The sequence below is a fragment of the Canis lupus genome, chromosome 38, assembly GCF_011100685.1.
Source record: "Canis lupus familiaris isolate Mischka breed German Shepherd chromosome 38, alternate assembly UU_Cfam_GSD_1.0, whole genome shotgun sequence".
In the NCBI taxonomy this organism is placed as follows: Eukaryota; Metazoa; Chordata; class Mammalia; order Carnivora; family Canidae; genus Canis; species Canis lupus.
In genome coordinates, this window is record NC_049259.1 from 8764277 (window position 1) to 8775598 (window position 11322).

General features: G+C 37.1%; 1 pseudogene; it reads left to right on the forward strand.

Annotated features, from left to right (window-relative positions):
- The first annotated feature begins 2466 nt into the window (after positions 1-2466).
- Positions 2467-8027, forward strand: LOC119877937 (annotated as a pseudogene).
- The last annotated feature ends 3295 nt before the right edge of the window (positions 8028-11322 follow it).

Here is an 11322-nt window from a genome sequence, read left to right on the forward strand (position 1 = left end):
CTGAGTCCATGGTTTTGATTCTTGTTATTATGGAACCAGCCTATAGGACTGATAGCTGGTCTTGTAGTAGAGAGAAAGATAAAGTCAAGTAACTGTCTTTAAAGCATGATCAACCAGAGTAATCACTGCAAAGACAAGTTTCTGTTATGGTTGTATGAGCCCCCCAAAAAGTATGTTTACTCCTAAAGGAGGGTTGTGGGCTACTAGAATATTGCCATACCTCTTAACTCTAGAGCTTACAAAGTTGTTTGGATAAATACATTCAGTTAATAATTAAAAAGACTGGAAAAGCAGTATGCTCAAAACACTGCCACACTTAGTTAAGACAAGGAGATGAAAGAAGCATTTACAAGTAAGTTGAAAAAGCCAAAGATATTTTCATTTGGTTGATTAGTGGTTACTGACCTTCAGTCTTGTGTCATATGGAAAAAGGATTCAGTGTGTGTTACAGAAAGTCTGATAAGCATGTCATTATCATAAGAAAGTACGGTTGATATAAAATAAAGCTAGCCAATTTTTTATGTGCTGTACAAGTATGAGAAAATCAAGGGAATTCAAATCATCTTTATCCATAACAAGAGTAAAGGTGAAACTAAAGAAGGTTCTTAATTCAGAATAACAGCAGATGAAGAAGGACTTTTACAAATAAAATATGTCAACAAAAATGAGGGGGTGGAGAAGGCTAAGAACCAATAAGAATAAGAGTTTTCTTTTATTAAGTATGTTGATAATAGACTCCAGTTTTACAAATTAGGAATGAAGCCAATTGGCTCTGTTTCTAGTTGATTGGCCTTCTAAGCTAACTAGTTCTCTATTGTCAGTGTTGGCAATGAAGTTGTAATTCCTAGACCCCATACATACGTTTTGATTTTTTTGAACCATCATAGCTCATAAATAGGAGTTTGGAAAGGAATAGAGACCAAAATAAAACCCACAGATATGTTCTACCATTCCTGTGGAAACAGATTTATCCAGGAAAAAAAAAAAAAAAATGGTTCTCATGCCCACAAAGTGACATTGGGGCAACAGAGCTGAGAGCTGTAAGGAGGCTTTCTCAGTTAACTCTCCTTATATAACAAACCACACCAAAACTTAGTGACTTAAGTTCATGAGCATTTATCATTGTTCATAAGGCTATACATTTGCTGAGTGTTTCTTCTGGTCCTGGCTACATTTACCTTTGCAGCTATAAGCAGCTGTGATAGGAGTACATGGCTCCACCGATTGACTGTGCAGCAGCCTGCCTGGTCAGGGTGTCCTTGGTTAGTATGGATGGGCCATGTAATGCCTTTCTTCCAGCAGACTCTCCTGGAATCATTCATGTGTTGTTTATCTAGATCTGGAAAAAAAAAAAATGGTAAACATAGAAAGCTTCCTGAAATCTAGGCCAGAATCAATACATCTTCATTTCTACAACATTCTAGTTACCATAGCAAGTCACAGAGGCAGATGAAATCAGAGGGTTATGGAAATAGCTTCCACCTTTTGATGGGAAGGAGTAGAGGCAGTGACAAACAAAATGGGATAAAGAATCAGAGACATACTTGGAATAAGTCTTATAGGGTGTTTTAGAGTTTTAAAATGTAAAATGAAGCATGTTTTAAAGAGTTTTTTGGAACAAAAATCAATTTGAATCAGTGCCAAACCCCCAGTGGTTAGGAGTACACTGGCACACAGGAGCTGGGGGTGGGGGGGAACTTAAGATAGAGGAGGCATGGGAGCAAAGAATGGGCATTATTGAAGCATTTACAGGCTTTGATATTTGTTTGTTTACAAAGATACTCACAACATTAGAGTCACCTCAATCTAATGGCTTCCTTGTTGAATTAATTTAACAAAGGGCAGAGTAAGTGTCCACCAACCACCCTTGGTCAAGGAAAAATGCAAGAGAAGAGTTTACTCCATATTATCTAATAGATAAAGTCATAAAGCTAGTAGAAAAGAACTGATAGACCTATGGCAAAGTTTGCAGCTACGTAGACAGGTGTCCACATAGCAAAAGGTGTAAGGTGAACTATCCACCTGGGTTTGAAGGAAGCAAGATTACATCCTGGAATATTTCAGTGAGGACGAGAAAATGCCTAAGGATCAAATGAAACTGATTTTATCTCAAATGCTACTATATGGGTCCCCTGGGTGTTTCAGTGGTTGAGCATCTACCTTTAGCTTAGGGTATGATCCTGGGATCCCAGGACGGAATCCAGCATCAGGCTCCCTGAAGGGAGCCTATTTCTCCCTCTGCATATGCCTCTGCCTCTCTCTGTGTGTCTCTCATGAATAAATAAATACAATCTTAAAAAAATGCTATTAATATAACATCAAGAAAAACCAATAGTCTTCTATATTCTCCTCCCCACAAATGTGACTGATATTTCCAGAAGCCACTTGACACTTAGCATGAAATTCAGAAGGGCTGAAAGTATAAAATGAAAATAATACTGAATATCATAGAAGCTACAATTTGATATGACTGAGAAATATCTGCAAATTACCAACTTACCTAGAAATGATCGAGTTTTTGTGTCAGTGTGCATCAAGCATCAGATGTACAAGGTATAAAATGAATTTAATTATGACAAAATAAACTTCAATTATTTTCTAAAAATATTGCATATACTAAAGAAGTTCCACAACCAGTTAAATAGGTTTGTTCAGTTCACCCTTTAAAGGTATATAAGTAAAGTGTGTCAAGCCAAATAAAAGTTAGATTTTTTTTAAAGGCATATGAGTTTCTTATTGAAAAACCATTAGTTTACAATTCCACAAATATTCTTACAGAAAGAAAACAATTACAAAACTGGTAAGGAATTTGGCGGAAGTGTCAATTAGAACTAGATACAGCAAAGCAGCCCTATCTTAGAACTTAAAAAAAAAGAAAGAAGAGCACTAGAAGGGTAGTTTTCATGCTTTACTGAAGCCAATCATTTTAGAAATGCTTAGCGCATCTCCCTAGGTTCCTTACTTTTCTGTGTTTCGTTCTGCTTTTTGTTATACAGTTCACAGCCGTCATCATTTCCCATCTCTCTTTTGTATAAAATATAATCTTGATGGTTATATTTTACTCAATAAAGATATACTTATATTAATCTATACTCACTTGTTCTTCAAATTTCCTATGATCTCCCTGGTTGTGTGCTATTATCAAATATGTATTACTGTAAACTTAAGCCCCTGCCAGGCACAGAAGTACTGCTCTGGCATTTGCAATAATCCATTTATTTATTCTCCAATTTCTTAAGTATCAAAATAACCCTAAGGTTTATGAGGAAAGGAAATAAAATTGGGTTATTTTCCCTTATTTTTCCCAGGGGAATAAAAAACTAACCACTTAGAAACAGCATGTGAGTTAGCTTATCATATAGCTCACAATTTGTGCTATTTTGTTTTTGTTTTGTTTTGTTTTGTTTAAATTAGCTTCAGACCCTCATTATTTCTGAAGATTTCAAACTATGAGTGACCACAATTGCTAGGTGAGTTTTTTGAATGATTCTTAGCTGGGCAATCATGCAGATTATCAAAAAATAATGGATGGAAAAGCCACTAGATTTAGACAGACCAGTCCATAATTTTAGAATTCATGTCTGAACCTATAATCAAGTCTCTGTACTTGTTCATCTTGTTCCAGCAACCACCATATTTCAGAAAACAGAGGAAACAGAGGTGTTTTTTGTTTGTTTGTTTGTTTGTTTTGTAGAGTAGTTTTGGTATTTTGTGTTTCCTTTGTTTTTGTTTTGTTTTGTGTCATTTTTCAGGAAACAAGGATTCTTACAGTTCTGTATTTATGACTTCAAGAAAGTTCTGAGAAACGATGAAGGTCTCTTGGAGAGGAAGATTTGCAGAAACCTTCATCAGCTAACACATTCACATACTCTCACCACATTCAGCATCCTGGGGGTATTTGTTCCCCTAAATAGTGGCAAGAATCCATTATACATAGAAGCACAGATGCCAAATCTAGAAGGCAATAACTTCATGCTCTGATTGTGCAAACAAAGTCAAAGAGGTGGCTGGGATAGAATCTCTGAATTTTAACAATTCTTCCCCTCTTTCACATGTCAAAAATCGATCATGAAAACTATCAAGATGTTTTTGCAACCAGCCCAGTTGCTCTTACACAATGCAACAAGGGCATGTAACACAATGACTGGGGTCCGATTTTAATGGCCATTTATGACATGGTAGCTATATTGTGACCTGAAAAATGTCACTTAGAATGTACTTGTTGCAATTGTACAAATACTGTATTTTATATCAAAATGTGTGCATGTGGTTTTATTTATAAATGTGTTTGGGAGGTATTAGACCTTGAATTTGTTTTTCCTTTCCTTTCCTCTCCTTTTCTGTTTTTTTGGGGCAGGGATAGTTGGGGTCCACTTGGGTTCCAAATACCAATATAAGAGCTTTAGTTTATTCCTCTAGTGACAGGGATCTGTCCCTTTTTAATATATAATATAAACCAAAATGTATTGCCTATCATAGTGATACAAGGAAGCCATCCCTGAGCATCAGATGGGAAAAGAATGAAGCAGAAAGATTTAGGAACCCACAAACTCTATACTCAGTTCTGTTAAAAAATAAGCACTTTGCAATTGAGAATAGATTGAATTTAGACTTGTATTTTGAAAACTTGGAATGGGTAGCAGTTATGAAGTTCAAATCTGAATGATCTGTAACCTGTGGAGAATTCCCTATGCCTTCAAAGACCATTTTTTTCTTTAGATTTTCTCTCCTTCAATCTTCTGACCACTCAAACCAAAGGGGTACATGATGCATCATCCTCTTGGCTGCCCAGCATTATGGTTTATGTACCCCTGATTGACTTGCCAAGGCTTCACATGAAGCTTCTCTCAACAGGGGATCCCTGGGTGGCTCAGTGGTTTAGTGCCTGCCTTTGGCCCAGGACGTGATCCGGGAGTCTCGGGATCAGTCCTACGTCAGACTCCTGGCATGGAGCCTGCTTCTCCCTCCTCCTGTGTCTCTGCCTCTCTCTCTCTCTCTCTCTCTATGTCTATCATAAATAAATAAATATCTTTTAAAAAGATTTAAAAAAAACTTCTCTCAACATACGCCTTACCTCCTTTCAATCCCTATTAGCCTTATCTGTGTTGATTCTCTGTCCTGCTATAGATTTGAGTAAGTGACCAAACTCTTCCACACTACTGTATTTTCTCAGAGTGCTCCATGTATCCCTCTTGTAGGAAATGTATCTTATAGTATATTATGAAAATTAATATTTAATGTCTTAAAAAGAAATTTTAGTTACCTCTATGTACCTTTGAAAACTCTATAAAAATGCTATGGTCCACATTTTTTTTTTTTTAATTTTCAAGGCTTCTCATCACACACAATGTAGGGAAGGACACTACTAGCAGTTATTGCAGTGTCATATGTGTGATATATATATTCTACATTAGAATGTCTATAAAATACAGAGGATGCAGACAAAATCAGTACTGGGACTGACTGGATATGAGGTGGCATGCTGTCAAGGGAAGTGTAGATCAAAAATGTCACTGTGAGTGTGTTCAAGGACTTTATATAAAACTCTATAGGTAAAGTGGATGATTAAGATTCAAGCAGAGAGATGTCGTGATTGTGTTGTTACCTAAGTGGCTCAGAAAAAAACAAAACAAGTATTTTTTTCTGAAACTGGTTTTGAAATGTGCAAGAAAACAGAAAATAAGGAGCCAGAATAATAATCAAAAGTATGTCACAATATTAGTAGGCTTGAAAATCAGCATTTGGTGGAAATAATTTTAATTTGTTAATTGTTTAATCTGTGCATCTTTGCTAAAGATGGCACATGTTCTATATCACACACCTTTACATTTATACATATATTTTAATATAAGAAATTACCTGCTCATCTCATAAGTATGAACACATATCATTATGATCTCATAGTATCCTTTTTTTTTAGGATTTTATTTATTTATTCATGAGAGACACAGAGAGAGACAGAGAGGCAGAGACACAGGCAGAGGAGAAGCAGGTTCTATGCAGGGAGCTGACGTGGGACTGGACCCTGGGACTCCAGGATCACACCCTGGGCCTAAGGCAGCTCTAAGACCGCTGAGCCACCCAGGCTGCCCTCATAGCAACTTTTTCAAAGAATTAATAGGTCTGCTTCTCAGCAATTATCCAAAATATGTATAACTAATTGAATTAGATTATCCACATACCTATATTATTCTACTTGCATCAAATTATTTCTACAGTCAATTTAAAAATAATGAAATGCCATATTTTTTACATAAATGCCATACTTCCAGTCAGATAGTATTACATTAGATGCTATGTTTCAACTCAAGAAATTATTATTTTTTTTTTTTTTTTTTTTTTTAACTCAAGAAATTATTGCAGTAAACATGAAAAGCAGCCAGCTGCTTATAAAGGGATTTTTAATTTCGGTCTTTTCCTATTAAGTAGACTGAAATTTCTGGTCTTCACCAATAAAATGACTTTTCAAGTAGATAAGTAATATGACTCCATCTAAATTTATAAATAGATTTTACACAAATTATCTCAATAACTATCTTAATCACTCTGTTCAATTGCCAAAGCAAATCCCTGATACCACAGGAGAAGTAATCTTTATGTTACTTGAGGCCAACCTTTCCACATGTAATTTGAAATCCATTCTCTCCTATGGTGGAGAACTATCCTTTGTGGCTTCACTGCCTTGTTACACATTGAGTTCTTCTCATAGCTATAAGAAGATGTTGACTTCACCAACTGCAACGGTTGATCTCACTGGTTGTAGAATTGGACTGCTTCTATTTGAACCAGTTTTCCAACTATCATCTGAGTCACTTTCCTAGGCTAATTAAAAATCCCTGTGCCTTAGTTTCCTCCTCTGTAAAGCTGGGAAAACAATCTACCACCACAAGACTTTGCATGGGTTAAATGAATGAAGAATACATAAAATGCATTTTGAAAATGCATGACAGGTAGTAAATATTAAAAATGATTGAATGCTACTATTTTTCAATTATTATTTCCATTTTTATTTAATGATCATTTAATTTTTTTTCAAAAACGAGTTTTTAAAATTATTAGTTTATACTTACCATTTCTACTTATTAATCTGAAATTTGGTCTTTCGGCTCTCTGTTCCTCCCTCGTCAACAGACAGCCACGTCTTCTAGTGCAGTGCCAGCTGCGACCCCGACACATGATGGTGAAGGTCAGAGTGAACGATTTGGCTGTATTGGGCACCTGGTCACCAGGGCTGCTTTTAACTCTGGCAAAGTAGATATTGCCGCCATCAATGACGCCTTCATTGACTTCAACTACATGGTGTACATGTTCCAGTATGATTATACCCACAGCAAATTCCACGGCATGGTCAAGGCTGAGAATGGGACACTTGTCATCAATGGGAAGTCCAGATCCACCTTCCAGGAGCAAGATCCTGCCAACAACAAGTGGGGTGATCCAGATTGTCCAGCAAGATTGTCAGCAATGCCTCCTGCACCACCAACTGCTTGGCTCCTCTGGCCAAAGTCATCCATAATCACTTCGGCATCATGGAGGGCCTCATGACCACTGTCCATGCCATCACTGCCATCCAGAAGACTGTGGACGGCCCCTCAGGGAAGCTTTGGAGTGACAGACTAGGGGCTTCCCAGAACATCATTCCTGCTTCCACAGGCACTGCCAAGGCAGTGGGCAAGGTCATCCCTGAGCTGAATGGGAAGCCCACTGGCATAGCCTTCTGAGTCCCCATGTCCAACATGTCAGTTGTGGATATGACCTGCCACCTGGAGAAAGCTGCCAAATATGAGGACATCAAGAAGATGGTGAAGCAGGCATTGGAGAGCCCCCTAAAGGGAATCCTGGGCTACACTGACTACCAGGTTGTCTCCTGCAACTTCGACAGTGACACCTACTCTTCCACCTTCGAGGACGGGCCTGGCATTGCCCTCAATGACTACTTCGTCAAGCTCATTTCCTGGTATGGCAATGAATTCTGCTAGAGCAACCAGGTGTTGGACCTCATGGTCCACATGGCCTCCAAGGAGTAAGAGCCTCCTGGACCACCAGCCCCAGCAAGAACAAGAGGAAGATAGAGCCCTCAGCTGCTGGGGAGTCCCTATCCCAACTTAATCCCCCAATACACCAAGAATCTCCTGACCTCCAATTTACATCCCAGACCTGGAGGAAGAGGAGGAGCTGGGGGGAGCCCTACCTTGCCATATATCATCAATAAAGTATACTGTACCCAACCAAGAAAAATGAAATTTGATCTTTCTTAATACTAATTTTGCAATAATTCCAAACTTCGAGAAGAATGTCAAGTGTATCACTAATAACATTTGTGCATCTACTACTCAGATTTACCAGTTGTTAATATTTTGCTACATTTACTTTAATATGTGTTCTCTTTTTTTTTTTAAGATTTTATTTATTTATTCATGAGAGACACACACACAGAGAGAGAGAGAGAGAGAAGCAGAGACACAGGCAGAGGGAGAAGCAGGCTCCACTCAGGGAGTCTGATGCGGGACTCGATCCCTGGACTCCAGGATCGTGCCCTGGGCCAAAGGCAGGTGCTAAACCGCTGAGCCACCCAGGGATCCCAATATGTGTTCTCTTTTGTAACACAGACACACACACATACACACACACACACCTGAGCATTTTTTACCAACTTTTGCATGATCGCACACTCTATTTATAGTTGGCATAATGGGATAAGATTGACCTTTTTATTCCATGCCTTTGCCCACTGAATGAGACTTGGAACAATTATTCTCCAGTAGTAATGAGTACATCCAGTCTTTTACAAAATCAGAAAGTTAGGAATCTCCCATGACTTATCCTGTACTATATATTTTTTAGATTTTATTTATTTGTTTTAGAGAGAGAGCATGCACAAGCAACTGGGAGGAAGGCATGGGGACAGAAAGGCAAAGAAAGGGAGAAGGAGAATCTTGAGCAGACTCCAAGCTGAGTGTGGAGCCCAATCTCAAGACCCTGAGATATGACCTGAGCTGAAACCAAGAATCAGATGCTTAACCATCTGAGGCACCCCCACTCAATCCATATTTTTATCTTCCTTCTTGCATATAACATATACATATTAGCTATAAAAATAAGCTACACATTGAACTATGTATAGATAAATATCATTATAACACGGTAAAATACGTTGAAATCATGAATTTATGCTGATATTTCTTTTTTTATACTGATATTTCTAATTGTTATCTAACACCACAGAATCCATTCTTGCCTTTTTTTTATTCCACAATTTTTATTCCTTTGTTGTATAGTGAGTATTCTGACTCCCAACACCATCAATATATTTACTCATTAGCTCAATCTTACAGTATGCCTGTATGATTATAGAATTTCTATATCAATAACACTACTGAAAACAACCATTAAATATAAAATAGAATTCAAGTTTGTTTATATTTCTCTCTTTCCACTGAGAACATAGAATCAAAATGTTGGGTTCAAATGTACCTAAATTGGACATTCTTGGTATTTTTACACTTTTTATTTTGAAATAAAATTTTCTGGTTATATAATGTTTTAGAGACAAGTTGTGTGAAGACCATATAGGAATCTGTATAGTATTTTTTTGTAGTGTCCTGTGAGTCTATAAAAGGGAACCCTCTTACACTGTTGGTGGGAATGTGAACTGGTGCAGCCACTCTGGAAAACTGTGTGGAGGTTCCTCAAACAGTTAAAAATATACCTGCCCTACGACCCAGCAATTGCACTGTTGGGGATTTACCCCAAAGATACAAATGCAATGAAACGCCGGGACACCTGCACCCCGATGTTTATAGCAGCAATGGCCACGATAGCCAAACTGTGGAAGGAGCCTCGGTGTCCAACGAAAGATGAATGGATAAAGAAGATGTGGTTTATGTATACAATGGAATATTACTCAGCTATTAGAAATGACAAATACCCACCATTTGCTTCAACGTGGATGGAACTGGAGGGTATTATGCTGAGTGAAGTAAGTCAGTCGGAGAAGGACAAACATTATATGTTCTCATTCATTTGGGGAATATAAATAATAGTGAAAGGGAATATAGGGGAAGGGAGAAGAAATGTGTGGGAAATATCAGAAAGGGAGACAGAACGTAAAGACTGCTAACTCTGGGAAACAAACTAGGGGTGGTGGAAGGGGAGGAGGGTGGGGGGTGGGAATGATTGGGTGACGGGCACTGGGGGTTATTCTCTATGTTAGTAAATTGAACACCAAAAAAAAAATAAATTAAAAAATAAATAAATAAAATAAAAATAAAAAATAAAATAAAATAAAATAAAATAAAAAATAAAAATAAAGTTTGTAAGGTTCTACACTTCCATAGATAGTGATTCCTGTGATAGATCTGGGCAAAGACAACTGAAAACCTTCTGGAAAGGATTTATCATCCTAGATGTGCAATTAAGGTGCATTCTTAATTCATGGAAAGTGGCCAGAATATCAACATTTACAACAGTTTGAAAGAAGTTAATTCAAACCCTTGGATGATTTTGAAGGGTTGAGGTTTATGACTCTAATGCAGGAAGAAACTGCAGATGTAGTGGAAATAGCAAGAGAACTGGAAGTGGAGTCTGAAGATGCAACTGAATTGCTTTAATCTCATGATAAAAATTTAATGGATGAGGAATTGATTCTCAATGAACAAACATAGTGGTACCTTGAGATGGAATCTATCAATCTCTTGGTGAAGTTACTATAAAGATTGTTGAAGTGATAACAAAGCATTTAGAATATTACATAAATTTAGTTGATAGAACAATAGTAGGGTTTGAGAGGATTGACTCTACTTATGAGAGAAATTCTACTAAAATGCTATCAAAATGGATTGCATGAAAAAAAAGGATTGTATGATATAAAGAAATCATTCATGAAAGGCATAATAAATCAATGCGCAAATTAAAAAAATAAAATAAAATAAAATAAAATTTACATTGCTGCAATGCTATTACCTGGAAAAAAGGCCTAATTCATATTTCATCAATTTCTACGTCTTCATTTTACACATTCACTTTTTTTTTTTTTTTACACATTCACTTTTAATGCAATAGCGATCTGACATCTATCCTTATGTGTTATTAATTCCTCTAGAGAAGGTCATCCCTACCTTCTCTGGGTAGGAACAGATGCAATGGACAAAAACTTATCAATCCATATTTAATTGATATTTATGTGATACTTAATAATCTTGAAAACTTCCTCCTTTATGATCCTGATTTTCTTCAGTTTCTCAGACACTGCTTATCTTTTTTGGATATCTCCTCTTTAGTCCTTTTCTAAGATTCTCTTACACCAACCAGAATGTAAGGATT